Below are 14,566 nucleotides of genomic sequence, written 5' to 3'. Positions count from 1 at the left end.
TTGCTTTCGAGTGCACGACTTGAGTTATCAAGTAAGACTTTTCAGAATTAGTTGCTCTTAAACTACATTGCTTGTGAGGATGCTCAGAATCGTGTCGATTTCGGGCACGCTCTGTTCCCTTTGCATTGCAACGTACACATAGAATTGAATCATAGAAAGCTTACAGCACGGAAAGAGGCCATTCGGCCCATCGAGTCCGTGCTAGCTCTCTGCAAGAGCAATCCAGCTGGAACCACTCCCCCGCCTTTCACAGAAGCCCTGCATTTTTTTTTCCTTTCAAGTACTTATCCAGTTCCCCTTTGAAGGCCATGATTGAATCTGCCTCCATCACACCCTCGGGCGGTGCATTCGAGATCCGAACCTCTCGCTGTGTAAAAAAGTTTTTCCTCATGTCACCTTTGGTTATTTTGACAATCACTTTAAATCTCTGTCCTCTGGTTCTTGACCCTTCCACCAATGGGAACAGTTTCTCTCCATCTTCCATGCCTGGATCCTTCATGATTTTGAATACCTCTATCAAATCTCTACAAAACCGTCTCTGTTCCAAGGAGAACAACCTCAGATTCTCCGGTCTATCCACGAAAGTAAAGTCCCTTATCCCTGGAATTATGATAGTATTTTTTTCTGCACCCCCTCGAAGGCCTTCACATCTTTCCTGAAGTGCGGTGTCCCGAACCCCACACAAAATTTCAGTTGTGTTCGAACCAGTGTGTTATAAAGTTTCATCCTGACTTCTATACTTTTGTACTTTTGTACTCTATACATCTATTTCTAAAGCCCAAGATCCCGTATGCTTTTTAACCGCTTTCTCAACCTGCCCTGCCACATTCAACGATTTGTACACATAAACCCCTCTTTGTTCCTCTACCATTTGTGCCCTGGTGTTTATTTTGCCTCTCCTCGTTTTTCCGGCCGAAATGTATCACTTCGCATTTTTTTTGCGTTTAATTCCATCTGCCCCGTCTCCGCCCATGCCACCAGCCTGTCTATATCCTTTGAAGTCTATCACTATCCTTATCATTGTTTACTGCTCTTCCAAGTTTTGTTTCATCTGCAAATTTTGAAATTGTGCTCTGCGCACTCAAGTCCAAGTCATTAATATATATCAAGAAAAGCAGTGGTCCCAGCACTGATCCCTGGGGAACGCCACTGTACACCTCTCCTACACAGCAGGAAACAGTGTAGGAGAGGTGTCAATTCTGCATTCATGTTGTTACTGCCCCCTTTATTCCATGGGCCGCAATCTTGATGAGAAGCCTCCCATGCGGCACTTTAGCAAACACCTTTTGAAAGTCCATATACACCACATCAACTAAATTGCCCTCATCTATCCTCTCTGTTACCTGATCCAAAAACTCTAACAGGTCAGTTAACCACGATTTGCCTTTAACAAATCCGTGCTGCCTTTCCCTAATCAATCCACCCTCGTCCAAGTTGCTGTTAATTCTGTCCCGGGTTTTCGTTTCGAAACGTTTCCCCACCACTGAGGTTAAACTGACTGGCCGATAATTGCTGGGTTTATCCGTACACCCTTTTTTGGACAAGGGTGTAACCTTTGCAATTTTCCAGTCCTCTGGCACCACCCACATATCGAGGGATGTTGATAGTTTATGGCCAGTACCTCTGCAATTTGCACCCTTACTTCCCTCAATAACCAAGCATGCATCCCATCCGGACGTGGTGGCTTATCTACTTTCAGTACAGCCAGCCGTTCAAGTGCCTCTTCTTTATCAATTTTTAGACCATCCAGTATCTCAACGATAACTTCCTTTGCTGAGACTCTGTCTTCTTGGTAAAGACAGATACAAAGTACTCATTTGGTACCAAGGCCATCCCCTCTGCCTCCATGAGTAGATCTCCTTTATCGTGCCGAATCCGCCTCTCGCCTCCTCTGACTACCCGTTTACTGTTTGCATGCCTGTCGAAGTCTTTTGGATTCCCTTTTATGTTGGCCGTCAGTCCAGAGTCATATTTCTCTTTGCCTCTCATTTCCTTTTTCACTTCCCTAAATTGTCCTGGTGAATTGACGCATAAAAAAGTCAGCATTTCTTTCAGCCGGAAACAGAAAGTTACTGGTTGATCAATGGCGATTTGAACAAGTATTCGTCTTTTTTACAGAGTTTAATGAGTTTTGCGAAATTAATACAGGGAACTAATACAGTAAAGTTGAATTCTTGATCGGGAACCGCCTCAGACAGAGCATTACTGCCCATCCCTGGGAAACAAGATACCATCGAAACTTTGAAAACACATCTCAGGTCCCGCTACAAAGTCACAGCTTGCCAGCTGTTCCGAAATTTGGAGCCTGGACAGGGAATTAAACGCTGGACCTTCAGCTCACTGCCCACTTTAAAAGTCTGATACTCTACCGACTGAGCTACCCAGGCTCGATACTACATAAGCTCCCATCGTACATATTCATGGGAGATCTCTGAATTATCCCTGCAGCCGTCGAACGAGGGTGAGGTCCGTTTGATAAAATTCTCAGCAACGTGTTGAGGAGAATCCTTGTTCCTGTTGAACAAGATGTAAGAAACATGAACAGTGAACTCGTGAGTTTACAATTCTTCTTGTTTGTGCCGAATGTCGTGTCATTCGTTAGCAGCAATTAAAATAGCACTTTACCCAGCGGCTCAAAAGCTGAACTTGTCCCACACGGGAGTTGGAAATGGCATCTCGAACTTTCAGCGTATTAACATCTGTAAGCTGAATAATTTCTACCGTTACACAGTGACACCAGGCAGCATATTTCTCGTCCAAATTTTCCCAACACTAAACTTCCAACCGATGAATATCTGCTAAAAGAAAAGAAGAATTGTTTGTTTGGTTCTTTAGATTTAAAGATCTCGTACCGGCCCCTTTGCCATATGAGCTGCCGCTAAAAGCCCACTCTCCCCCTTTGAACAAGTAAACTGGCACCTGCTATTGGAAGACGGTAGGCCAGAGGAACCCAAATGCCCGCATGGGAAAACTAAGAAGTCGATTGTTGACCTCCATACTTTTGTCCCACAAGAGCGTATTGTAAAAACGACTGGTTGTTAACAAGATGCGTTATGGAAGATACCAGTTGTACCTTGAACTCCGATCAAAATGTACGGAGTAAAAGGTTTGATTGTTTTAGAAGACGCTCGAACTCACAACCTGGTCATATCTGGAGCCCATACTGCTATAAATAAGTAACGCACGCTTAACAATTGTGCAACACGAGAGCAGCGAACAACCGACAGCATCAGCGCTCCTGCCAAACAGCTTTATTTTCGGTCTCTCAATTATCACTTCGTGATCTTTCTCAAACAGAAGCCTCCAATCAAGATGCGCTTCGTTAAATAACAATTCCGAAATCAAGAGAGTTTTGATCAATCATGACTAAAGCATGTACAATTTCCTCACCTGTTCCATTTCATCCCCTGGGGTGGAAACCATCAGGTCCTGGAGATTTGTCGATCTTTCGCCTCCTCTTTTTCTCCATTGCCATCATTTTACTTGTACTGAATCCCCTTGATTTATTAACAGTTTTCCTCGTGTCTCTGGTATGTTAGCCTCATCCATTTCTGTGACGACCGATGCAAAGTAAAAATTTAGCAACTCTGCCATTTCCTGATTTTAAATTACAATATCACCTCCATCTGTCTTTAAGCGGCCCACGTTACTCTCAGCCGCCGTTCTTTCTCTTAATATACTCGTAAAAACCTTGAGAGTTGTCCTCATTTTCCCTCATAAGTTTTTCTCCTTTTCCTTTTTTGCTCCTCTTACGATTATTTTAGTTTCAGCACCACAATAAACATAACTCCGCTGTAAAGTTCGGCTCAATAGTTCTCCAATGTCAGAGCGAGAATTGTCTGAAGCCCTGATTTATTTAATGTCACAAATACAATCACACATAATCATCCATGTATCAACTCACTGAAGGAGACACAAAGATAAACTCAGCGAGAAATGCAGTCAGTGTCGGGATGCACAGGTAAACGGACAAGCGAAATGGACAGAGACAAAACGGCCTGAACCCCCAACAGTGAAGTGTCGTTGATGGATATTAGTGAGGAGGTGGGGGAACCATGTCATTAATTGGTGCTGTGGCTTAGTTGTTTAAAGCATCTGTCGAGTAAACAGGAGATCCTGGGTTCAACTCCCAGCAGCGCCTTGTGCAGTTCATTATTTTACCTAATTTATGGAATAAAGCGACAAAATAACAATGTGGTGTTCGTATTTGTTCAGGTTTCAGGAGGAAACGGATAACAGAATGACTGTTCAAAAACGTCCTTTCATTCCACAGACAGACCTCTCAGAGAAGGTGTCTGTAACACGTTAATTTAAGGACACGTTCTTGTTTCTGGGCTCGTTGGCATCGGGGTATAATTCACGATTTGAGGTTCAAAGCCGGAAGTGGTCCGAATTTGGACCAAGACTTGCGATCTTGACCTGCGGGACAAACGTTTGCAAAGAGGAAAAAGAAGTCCTCAAATCGCTCGACCTGAATCTCCAGGCCCAGATGAAATATATCCCAGGTTGTTAACAGAAGCAAGGAAGGAAATAGCGGAGGCTCTGACCATCATTTTCCAATCCACCCTGGCAAAAGGTGTCGTGCAGGAGGATTTGAGGATTGCTAACGTTGTACCATTGTTGAAAATGGGAGAAAGGGATAGATCGAGTTAATACAGGCCAGTCGGCCTAAACTCGAGCTGAAGTATGAATCGTCATTTAGAAAGGCACGGATTAATCAAGGACAGTCAGCGTGGATTTGTTAAGGGAAGGTCGTTTGAATTGAATTATTTGAGGAGGTATCAAGGAGGATCGATGAGGGTATCGCGATTGATGGAGTCAACATGGATTTTAACGAGGCTTTTGACAAAGTCCTACAGGGCAGATTTGTCAAAAATTAAAAGCCCATTGGACCCAAAGGACATTGGCAAGTTGACTCCAAAATTGGCTGAGTAGCAGGAAGCAAGCGGTTGTGATCGACGGGTGCTTTTGTGACTGGAAGGCTGTTTCGAGTGGGGTTCCATGCGGCTTCGTACTAGGTCCCTGCTTTTCGTGGTACAGATCATCGATTTAGACTTAAATGTAGGGGGCACGATGAAGACATTTGCAGATGATACAAAAATTGTTCCTGTGGTTGAGAGTGAGGAGGAAAGCTGTAGACTGCAGGAAGATATCCATAGAGCGGACAGGTGGAAAGAAAAGTGGCAAATGCAATTCAATCTGAAGAAGTGTGAGGTAATGCATTTAGTGGGGGTGGGGCAAAAAGGCAAGGGAGTATATAATAAATATTGCAATTAATTTGCCGTTTACACGCCCATTCTGCAAATTTACTAATGTCTTCCTTTATTATTCGCATTTTTCTTTGTATTAACGACAGCTCGCAATTAGCTGTCGTCCCTAAATTTTGAAATTGTACTTCCGATTCCCGTGTCCAAATCATGAATATAAATTTTGAACAATAGTGGTCCCAGCACCGATAAATTGTGAAAAACAGTGGTCCCACCACTGATAAAGTGTTAATAACAGTGGTCCCATCACTGATATATTGTGAACAACAGATGTGCCAGCATCGATAAATTGTGAACAACCGTGGTCCCAGCACCGATAAATTGTGAACAGCAGTGGTACCAGCACCGATAAATTGTGAACAACTGTCGTCCCAGGAATTTTGATCTTGAACTGCAGTTGAAACTATTGCACAAAAGAAAATAACGTCCCCAAATCGTCCCACGTGAATCTCAAATGCTTTGGGAAGAAGTTCAATAGAAACAATCAGGACTTTAAAGGCACCTCAACGACCTGAACTTTCGTTGAATGAATTGTGTTCGCCATTGCATTCGACCGTGAAATCGCTCTTGACTTTCATCTCACTGAAGCAGAGTGTGGCCGCTTTGCATCTGTGATCATGTCGGTGGCGTGTTTAGCTTTGATATTGTTCGCTTCCAATTTGTAAAATTTCATCAATCGTCAGGAAAAATAAACCAAGAATCGAATTGTCCCTCTAAGTAATGAACTGAAGGGATTGGTGATCCAAGCAGATCTGGAAAATGCGTGGTGCAATCGGTCAGGAGTTCCAAATCCACCCTCCAGCCACTCGGCAATTATATTGAATGAACTTTACTCTGGCCCAGTGTCGCCGCACTGAAATCGAGTATTTCTCCGGCATGTTTTTCTTCATAGTTGCTGGTTTAAGTGTGAAGACTGGCTGGTTGGAATTTAACTCCAACAAGCTTTAATCATTCACTTTTCACTGACTGTAGACAGTTTTTATATTGGTCGCTGCAATCTCAAAGTTTAGCCCAGTGAATTATTGGTTTAGCAGGTGATCTCTTCACCTGTTCTCGGCGGTGTTATCCGTTAGCGTGAAAGTTTGATTGTTCGAGCCCTTATTTTATTTTTCCTCAGGATTCATCGCCTCAAAGTTCCAGGGTTTCAACGCATGTTTTGGAATCAAGAAAATGTACCGGAATCATTGCCAGCTGAGCAGGGCTGATATTCCACCATTTACCCTGCGGTCGGGAATCAGGCACATGAATCATATAAAGGAATGGAACATTGGCTTCACGGTAATTACAATTCTCCTTGACAGACAAGCCCCCGAAAGGCCCGAAGGGAGGCCGCATTCGCAGCAGGAGAGCTGGTTCGCTGTGACATGGAGATTTCTGTAGTGAGTGAGACCAGACTGTTCCTATGTTCAGAGAATAAATTTCACACCCTTTATTTTGGAAAAGCAAAACGGTGGGGATTTCTGTCATAGCCCGATGCCTTTCGTGTTGTATCAGATGTTCCTCGTTGCGTTACTTTCATCTTGATCGGAGAACCAGTTCGGGCGTTCCTGTGATAAACAGCGACAATTGCCAGTTAATGTTAAATTTAACAACGACTCCAATGCGTTTTTAATCCCACTCTTAAGATGCAGTCTACAAAATGAAAAAAAATCATCACATTCAAAGCATAAAAATCTTATTAAAGTTTTGACTGTCTCTCGGTAACCACGTCAACATCGCCTTCAGTCTGAAATATTAAGTTATCGATTGATTCATGGTGATTAAATCAGGGACTCAACTACGAACATGATTTAATTAGCTTCATGTACTTAATTTAATAAGTTCATAACTCTTTTTAAAGTTAATTCCCTGACTGGGAATCGAACCTCGCGGCGGTGAGAGTACAGAATTCTCACCACCAGGCCATTGGGGAGCTCCCAAGATTGCGCACGAGACAAAGTGGAACTGATGACATTTTTTTTTCTTTCGCTCTTTCATGATTCATTCAGCTCTGTGTTTATTCTCAGGCCTCTTATCTCTCCTTTTCAGCTTCAGATTGCGGATATTCCTGTGGCTAAATATCAATAATATAGAACATCTCACAGCCCCGATATATTTGCTGTTTCTCTGTGCAGTTCTGTGCAAAATCAAACTGCACGCAAATACCGACAGTGCCTCTCTCTCACTCCCCACAGAAGCAGGAGGAGATGCCACTTTAAACTGTCAGTTGCTTCAAACGATTCACGATGGACCTGCGTGGCCTTGCAGTTTTCCAAGGAGCTGTATTCAGTGCGTGAATGTTGGAAATGGAAACATGTCCATCAGCAGCTTGTGGTCGTATTTTACCTCACTTTCCATTTCATGTACATGCCTACTTGCACTTGGTGATGTCATTGCCTGAACATCACCTCTGTCGCGATATTATTTCGAACAGAAAATGGCATTTTGTGCGAGCAGTTTGTCTGGCAGGAAAATGACCTGAATTAAAAAGGGCCAAGTCGGAAAGGCCGCGTTGCTCTGCTTGTTCGCAGCAAAGAATTTTCAGCGTTTCCTTGGGGTTTAGTGTTTAGGATTCGGCGCTTTCATCACCACGGCAAAGGTTCGATTGTCGGTCTCAACATCCGCATATTATACACTCTACCATAAGTGTACTGTACTCAAATTGCTGATTTTTTCATTGTGAGGGGAAGAAACATAAATGTGTGGGCATTAATTTCGAATTCATCAGCTGGGTTGCACCTTTTCTTTTCCTACCGTCTCAGTCTTTCCATCTTTACCCTTCTCTGCTGGTGTTGCAGGTTCCATCATTCTTCGCTGTTCACGATGCCTGAGATGTCCATCAGGAGAAAACAGGCAAAGTCAAGAGACAGAGAAAGGGAGAGATTAAAACATAGAAATAAATTGTGTAAATGTCAAGTTCTGCGAACGAGCAGAACTTCGAATGGAGCTTGGGAGAGATTCCTTCACGTGTCTTGCAATTTTGCAAGAGATCATTGGGCTCCGAGTTAAAAGCGTCGTTGGCGATGGAGCACCTCTCTGAGGGAGCGAACAAGGTCCGTTCGTTCAAGTTCACATTAATTTGAACACTGAACAAACTTTAAAAAGTAGCGCTGCGAACAGGATTCGAACCTGTGCAGGGAAACCCCATTGGATTTCAAGTCCAACGCCTTAACCACTCGGCCATCGCAGCTGCAAACATCGATCATGCACAGCTATAAATCAGAATGCGTAGGGTTATCACACGAGATCTGTGACACTTTGTTCTCTCAGACAGGTTTCCAACTGGAAACTTACAGCTTGTTAATGTGCTCACTTTGCTGTCTCGGTGATGGAATTCTCATTTATCACGTGAGAAACCGGGGTTCGATTTCCGGTTCGTTTACGATTATTTTCATTCTCCATTCATACGATCGCGTGAATTGTGCGACATTCGCCTTCAGCTTCAATCTGCGCACCATTTGAGACATTTTCCATTCTCCACGTGTGTTGCGTCGAAGCTGGGTTGGAAAATCACATTGCAAGTCCTACTTCGTAATCATTGGATCATCGCAGCTGCAAGTGACAAATCCGACACGGCTGCAGAAGAGAATGAAGAAGGTTATGACAGGAGAACTCTGAGACTGTATGTTCTTTTAGACAGGTTTCGAACGGAGCGCAGACCGCCGGCTGCTGTGCGGACTTTGTTATTTCAGTGATAAAATTCTTGCTTTCTGCGCGGGAGGCCCGGGTTCGATCACCACCCAATAGAGGAGCATTTTTCATTCTCCATTCATGAGGTCATGTGAATTCGGATACGTTTACATTAAGCTTCAATTTGAACACCATCTTGTGACATTTTCCTTTCTCCATGTGTGTTGTCGTCGACAGAACCTCTGCATTCTGTCCTCCATGCACTGGAATTAAGACAATCCTGCCGACTACACCGCTGACAAGACGTGAGAAGCCAATTAGTGATTTTGAACTATAAATGGTAACACCGCAGGGCTCGTCCGGGATCTCTCACATAACAATCAGCAAATCCCCAAAGCGAGATATCATACCCGAAGACCAAAGAGCCACTGATAACAGAGGGGTGCAACCAATGCAGAATTCTGTGCCACCCACAGCCGATCGGCCACCATTCTCTACATCCTATCACTTTTTCTATTCCGATGTACGGCAATGTGAAGACGCACATTAACTATTTCATAGCAACAATATTAGCATCTCTTGACCACATTCGTTTCGAATGTGCGAGTTGTAATATCAAGTGAGACTTTGCAGAATTAATTGCTCTAAAGCTACATTGTTGTCTGTCTCGGCATCCGCAGATTATCCACTCCACGACAAGTATAACAGTGACCACACTTCAAAAATACTTTATTGGCTGTAAAGCGCTTTGGGACATCTTGATGTCGTGAAAAGCGCTTTGTAAATACAAGACTTTGTTTTTATACTGGACTAAAAGTACTGATGATTTCACTATGAGGACGAAGAGACATCAATATGTGGACATTGGCTACGAATTCATCATCTGGGTTGGTCCTTTACTTTTCCTCCCGTCTCAGTCTTTCGATCTTTACCGTTCTCTGCTGGTGTCGCAGGTTCGATGAGCTTTGGCCGTTCAAGGAAGCCTGAGAAGTCCATCAGGGGAAAACAGAGAGGGACAGAGACAGGGAGAGACAGAGAGATAAAAGTATGGAAAAAAAAGCCTGAATATCAAGTTAGCAGAATTTGAAATGAAGCTTGAGAGAGATGGAATCATGCACTCATAGAATCGTTGCTGCACAGAAGGAGGCCATTCGGCCCATTAAGCCTGCCCCGGCTCTCTTTAAGAGAAATCCAGTTAGTCCCATTCCCCCGTTCTTTCCCTATAGACCCGCAAATAATTTTCCTTCAAATACTTATCCAATTCCTTTTAGAAAGTCACGATTAAATCTGCTTCCACCACCCTTTCAGGAGATGCATTCCAGATTATAACTACTCGCTGATTTAAAACGTTTTTCCTCATGTCGCCTTTGGTTCTTTTGTCAACCACCGTAAATCTGTATCCTCTGGTTCTCGAACCTTCCGCCAACAGGAGCAGTTTCTGTTTAGTTACTTTATCTGAACCCATCACGATTTTGAACACTTCTATCAAATCTCCTCTCAACCTTCCTGCCCTAAGGAGAACAACCCCAGCTTCTCCAGTCCATACACGTAACTGAAGTCCCTCATCACTGGAACCATTCCAGTAAATCTTTTCTGTATTCTCTCTGTGGCCTTCACATCCTTCCTAAAGTGCGGTGCCCAGAATTGGACACAATATTCCAGTTGTGGATTATTGTGAAGTTTCCTTCACGCACCTTCAAATTTTGCAAGAGACCATTGGGCTCCCAATTAAAAGGCTCTGCCGCGGTGGAGGATCTGTCTGAGAGAAGGAAATGCGGCCCGTTATCTCCAGTTCATATTTATTTGAGCATTGAACAAAACTTGAAACAATAGCGCCGCGAGCAGCATTCCAATGTTTTACCAAAAGACCCCGTCGAGTTTTAGATCTAACGCCTGAACCACTCGGCCATCACAAGCAGCGAGTGCTAGTAATGCACGGCTGTAAATCAGAATGCGCAAGGTACTCAGAGGAGATTTGTGAAATTATATGTTGTTTTAAACAGGTTTCCAACTGGACCCGGAGAGCCCGATACCATGCAAACGTTGCTGTTTCACTGGTAGAATTTGCACTTACCACGCGAGGGAACAGGGTTCGTATTCCCGACCAATTAAGGAGCATTTTTATTCTGCACCTCTGAGATCGCCTGAATTGGGATAAATTCACTTTCAGTTTCAATCTGCAAACCGCCGTGAGACATTTTACTCTCTCCGTGTGTGTTGCGTCGACAAACCGGATGCATTCCGGCCTCTGGACCTCAAATATGCTCGAGAATTAAATCAATCCTGCTTTCTGCAACGCTGAAAAGACGTGAGAAAGAAATAAGTGAATCTTCATTGGAAATAGTGAAACAGGAGGGTTCTGGGATTTGAACTGGGGACCTCTCACAAATCAAACAGTGAAACGCCCAAAATGAAAACCATAATCCGAGAACAAGGAGCCGTCAGTCACACAACCGGACAACCAGTCGGAAATTTCCCTGCTTCCCTCAACCGATCGCCCATTCATTCAGACCGCTTCTGGCCATCGAATCATAGAATGGTTACAGCACAGAAGGAGGCAATTCGGCTCATCGAGCCTGTGGCGGCTTTTATGAGAGCAATCCAATTAGTCCCATTCCCCGGCCCTTTCCCGGTGCTCTGTACTTTTCCCCTTCAAATTCCTTTTTTAAGTCACGATTGAATCTGCTTCCACCACCCTTTCAAGCAGCGCATTCCAGATCAGAACTATTCGCTGCGTAATTCAGTTTTTCCTCATATCGCCTTTGGTTCTTTTGCAATCACCTCAAATCTGTGTCCTCTGGTTCCCGACCATTCCGCCAATTAAAACAGCTTCTCTTTATTTACTTTATCGAAACCCTTCATGACTTTGAACACTTCTTTCAAATCTCCTCTGAACCTTCTCTGCTCTAAGGGGAACAACCCCAGCACGAGGCAAATGCGGTCAATCAGCTTGAATTAATTTGTTTGATCATTAAACAGACCTTTAAATACTGGCCCTGTTTTGTGGAAGTCTGAGCTAATGGTTTAAATCGCTGGTTTCAATGTCTGGGGAGTTTCTCGATTCGAATTTTACCATTGACAGAATTTCTGCAAATATCCATTTTGACCTGTTCACAGAAAACCCGATTACAGTGCGATGGAGCAGAGGATGTGAAAGAAGCTGAACGTGGAAGTGCAGATATTATTTTCATCTCGGGGACAGGTCACGTTTCCACAGGTAAGGATATCTCAACTTAAGGTTCTTTCCAGCACAGTGGGACAGGTGATCAGAGTGACCAGGCTCTAACGGCGCAATCGGTCCTTATATGAGATACAGGCTCGGGAAATGCCGGGGTTTTTAATTCGAGTCTCACCTAGATCAAACAATCCTTTTCCTTGTGAACATTTCGACCGGAGTTGAAGGTACAATTGGTGTGTTCCAAAATTCATTTAATTATCTGAATTGCCAAGTGGTTCCTCCGGACTACGCGGTTGCAAGAGCAGATGAGATGTTTAGTATTACCTGTTTACAGGAGGGAGGCTGCGGTTTTGTAGACACAAACTATGATTTTGATCCATCTTCAAATCGTGGGATTTAACTGGAGCTTTAAACCAGCACCAGAGGCCGCTCAGCCAGGATACTTTCCATCCTACACTTCAGGAGCTAGTTTTACAGGAATTGAATTACTACAAACAAGAATTCTACCCCTGAAGCATCAATGCTCACACGGCAGCAGGATGCATGTGTCCAGTTAGAAACCTGTCTGAAGGAACATGCAGTCTGACAGAGCCGGAAATCCAGCAGATTGACTTTCGGTCTGAACAGATGATGAGTCTCCTTCTTGAGTGAGTTTCGCCAATCCAGCTCAGAGTGGTTTAAGAATCATGAATTCGGATGTGACTGGAGCCATTTGTGTAAGATGAAGTGTCGGGGGCAGTTTCACATCCTTGACGGACATTAATGATCCTGTTGCGGTTTTGCTGTAAAATTTCACTTCCCAGCTCCCGAACTAAAATCCAACGCCGTTGCAACTCGAATCCACAACCTTTGAATGGCTTATCAAACAAAACAAGTAGAAGTCCAACACACTAGTCATTGCACCACAGGGTCAGTTGCCAAAAAAAACCGAATAAATAGAAAGACGCGTTTCTCCGGTCCAGGGGCAAAGTGAGAATGGATGTTATTCAAAAAACTGTCACCTCGAATCTGTCTTTATATATGTTTTGTAAATCTTCGATTTTAAAAGTTACAAAAAGCCGAAATAAATGAAGTAAATTATAAGAATCGAATCCGTGATTAAGGCGTTACAACCCACTCGAAACAATTGAGTTAACCGGCCGTACTGACGGTCCATTAGACATTTTAATTAATTTCTGTACCTCTACGCTAGTTGGTCGCGCTTTCTGTACTTGGACCCCTAAATCTCTCTGCTCCTCCACAGTTCCCAGTTTCTCACCAAATAGAAAACATTCTGATTTACCTTTCTTAGATTTAAAGTGGATGACCTCGCTCTCCCACACATTGAACTATATTTGCCGCAGTTTTGCTCACTCACTGAATCGATCAATTCCCACTTTTCAACTTCCTGCTTCAATCTTCATGACTTATTGCGTCACCAGAAGGCTGCGTGTTCAAATCACGGGGTAACCGTTACTTTTCGAGCTGATCAGATTCTGGATCGTTTCGGAATGAATATTTTATCTGCTTTTTCTCAATAAACAGAACCTTGCTCTAAAGTCTGCTTCCCTGGCTCTCAAATTTCAGGAAGGCGTCTCATTCCGCCCTCGACTTTTTATTTTGACCTGCGTTTGAAACTTTTGCAAAGAGGGAAAAAAAGACCCCAAATCGCTCCACGTGAATCTCAAACGCTTTCGGAAGAAGTTCAGTGCAAACAATCAGGAATTTAAAGGCACCTCAATGACCTGCACTTTCTTGGAATGAGTTTTGTCCGCCATTGCATTCGACCGTGAAATCGCTCCCGGCTTTCATCTCACTGAAGTGAAGAGTGTGACCGCGTTCCATCTGTCAGAGTGGAAGTGACGTGTTTGGGGTCGGTGTGGGTCGTTTACAACTTTTGAAATCTCACCAAGCAGCAGAGAAAAAGAATCTTGGAATCAAATTGTCCCTGTCAGTGATGAATTGAAGTGAATATCGCTCCAAGCAGATCTGGACAACTCGCAGTGCAGCCGCACAGGAGTTCCAAATCCACCTTCTCGCCACTCGGCAATCGCATGAACTGAACTTTACTCTGACCCAGTGTCACCGCGCTGAAATCGAGTATCTCTCGGCCACACTTTTTCTTAACATCATGGTTACTGGTTTAAGAGTGAAAACTGCCGTCCGCTTCACTGTAAGTGCAAGAGACAACTTTGTAGACACCGAGTTGTGTCACAGACCTGCTCGTCGGACCTGCTCATTTCATCTCATCTCATTTTCAGTAAACCTGAATATTACTGGAATGGAGAATGGCGAATCACAGCTCGATAAATCAATTCTCTCGACCACGAGAAGACTGAGTCTTCCAACTTACAGGTGTTTAATGGCAAGGTGAGTTTAATGTTCAGGAATAATAGAGCACAGATTTTCACTCGTGCAAACTTCACACACTTTATTTTGGAAAAGTAAACTGATACTCGAGAGAGGTTATATTAATCGCTGCAACCTGAATTTTTAGCTCGTTCAATCAGTGGTTCAGTAACAAACGCGTACT

General features: G+C 43.6%; 2 non-coding genes across 2 annotated transcripts; one reads left to right on the top strand and one right to left on the bottom strand.

Moving 5' to 3' along the window:
• The first annotated feature begins 4,067 nt into the window (after positions 1 to 4,067).
• Positions 4,068 to 4,141, top strand: trnat-agu (transfer RNA threonine (anticodon AGU)). Its single transcript has one exon. It is a non-coding gene; the product is annotated as a tRNA-Thr (tRNA).
• A 4,213-nt stretch (positions 4,142 to 8,354) lies between these two features.
• trnas-uga (transfer RNA serine (anticodon UGA)) lies at positions 8,355 to 8,436 on the bottom strand. The gene has a single exon. It is a non-coding gene; the product is annotated as a tRNA-Ser (tRNA).
• Between the last annotated feature and the right edge of the window lie 6,130 nt (positions 8,437 to 14,566).

The sequence above is a fragment of the Heptranchias perlo genome, chromosome 20 (genome assembly GCF_035084215.1).
Source record: "Heptranchias perlo isolate sHepPer1 chromosome 20, sHepPer1.hap1, whole genome shotgun sequence".
Taxonomy (NCBI): Eukaryota; Metazoa; Chordata; class Chondrichthyes; order Hexanchiformes; family Hexanchidae; genus Heptranchias; species Heptranchias perlo.
The sequence above is the reverse complement of the archived record's forward strand: the minus strand, read 5'-3'. Positions and strand labels throughout refer to the sequence as shown.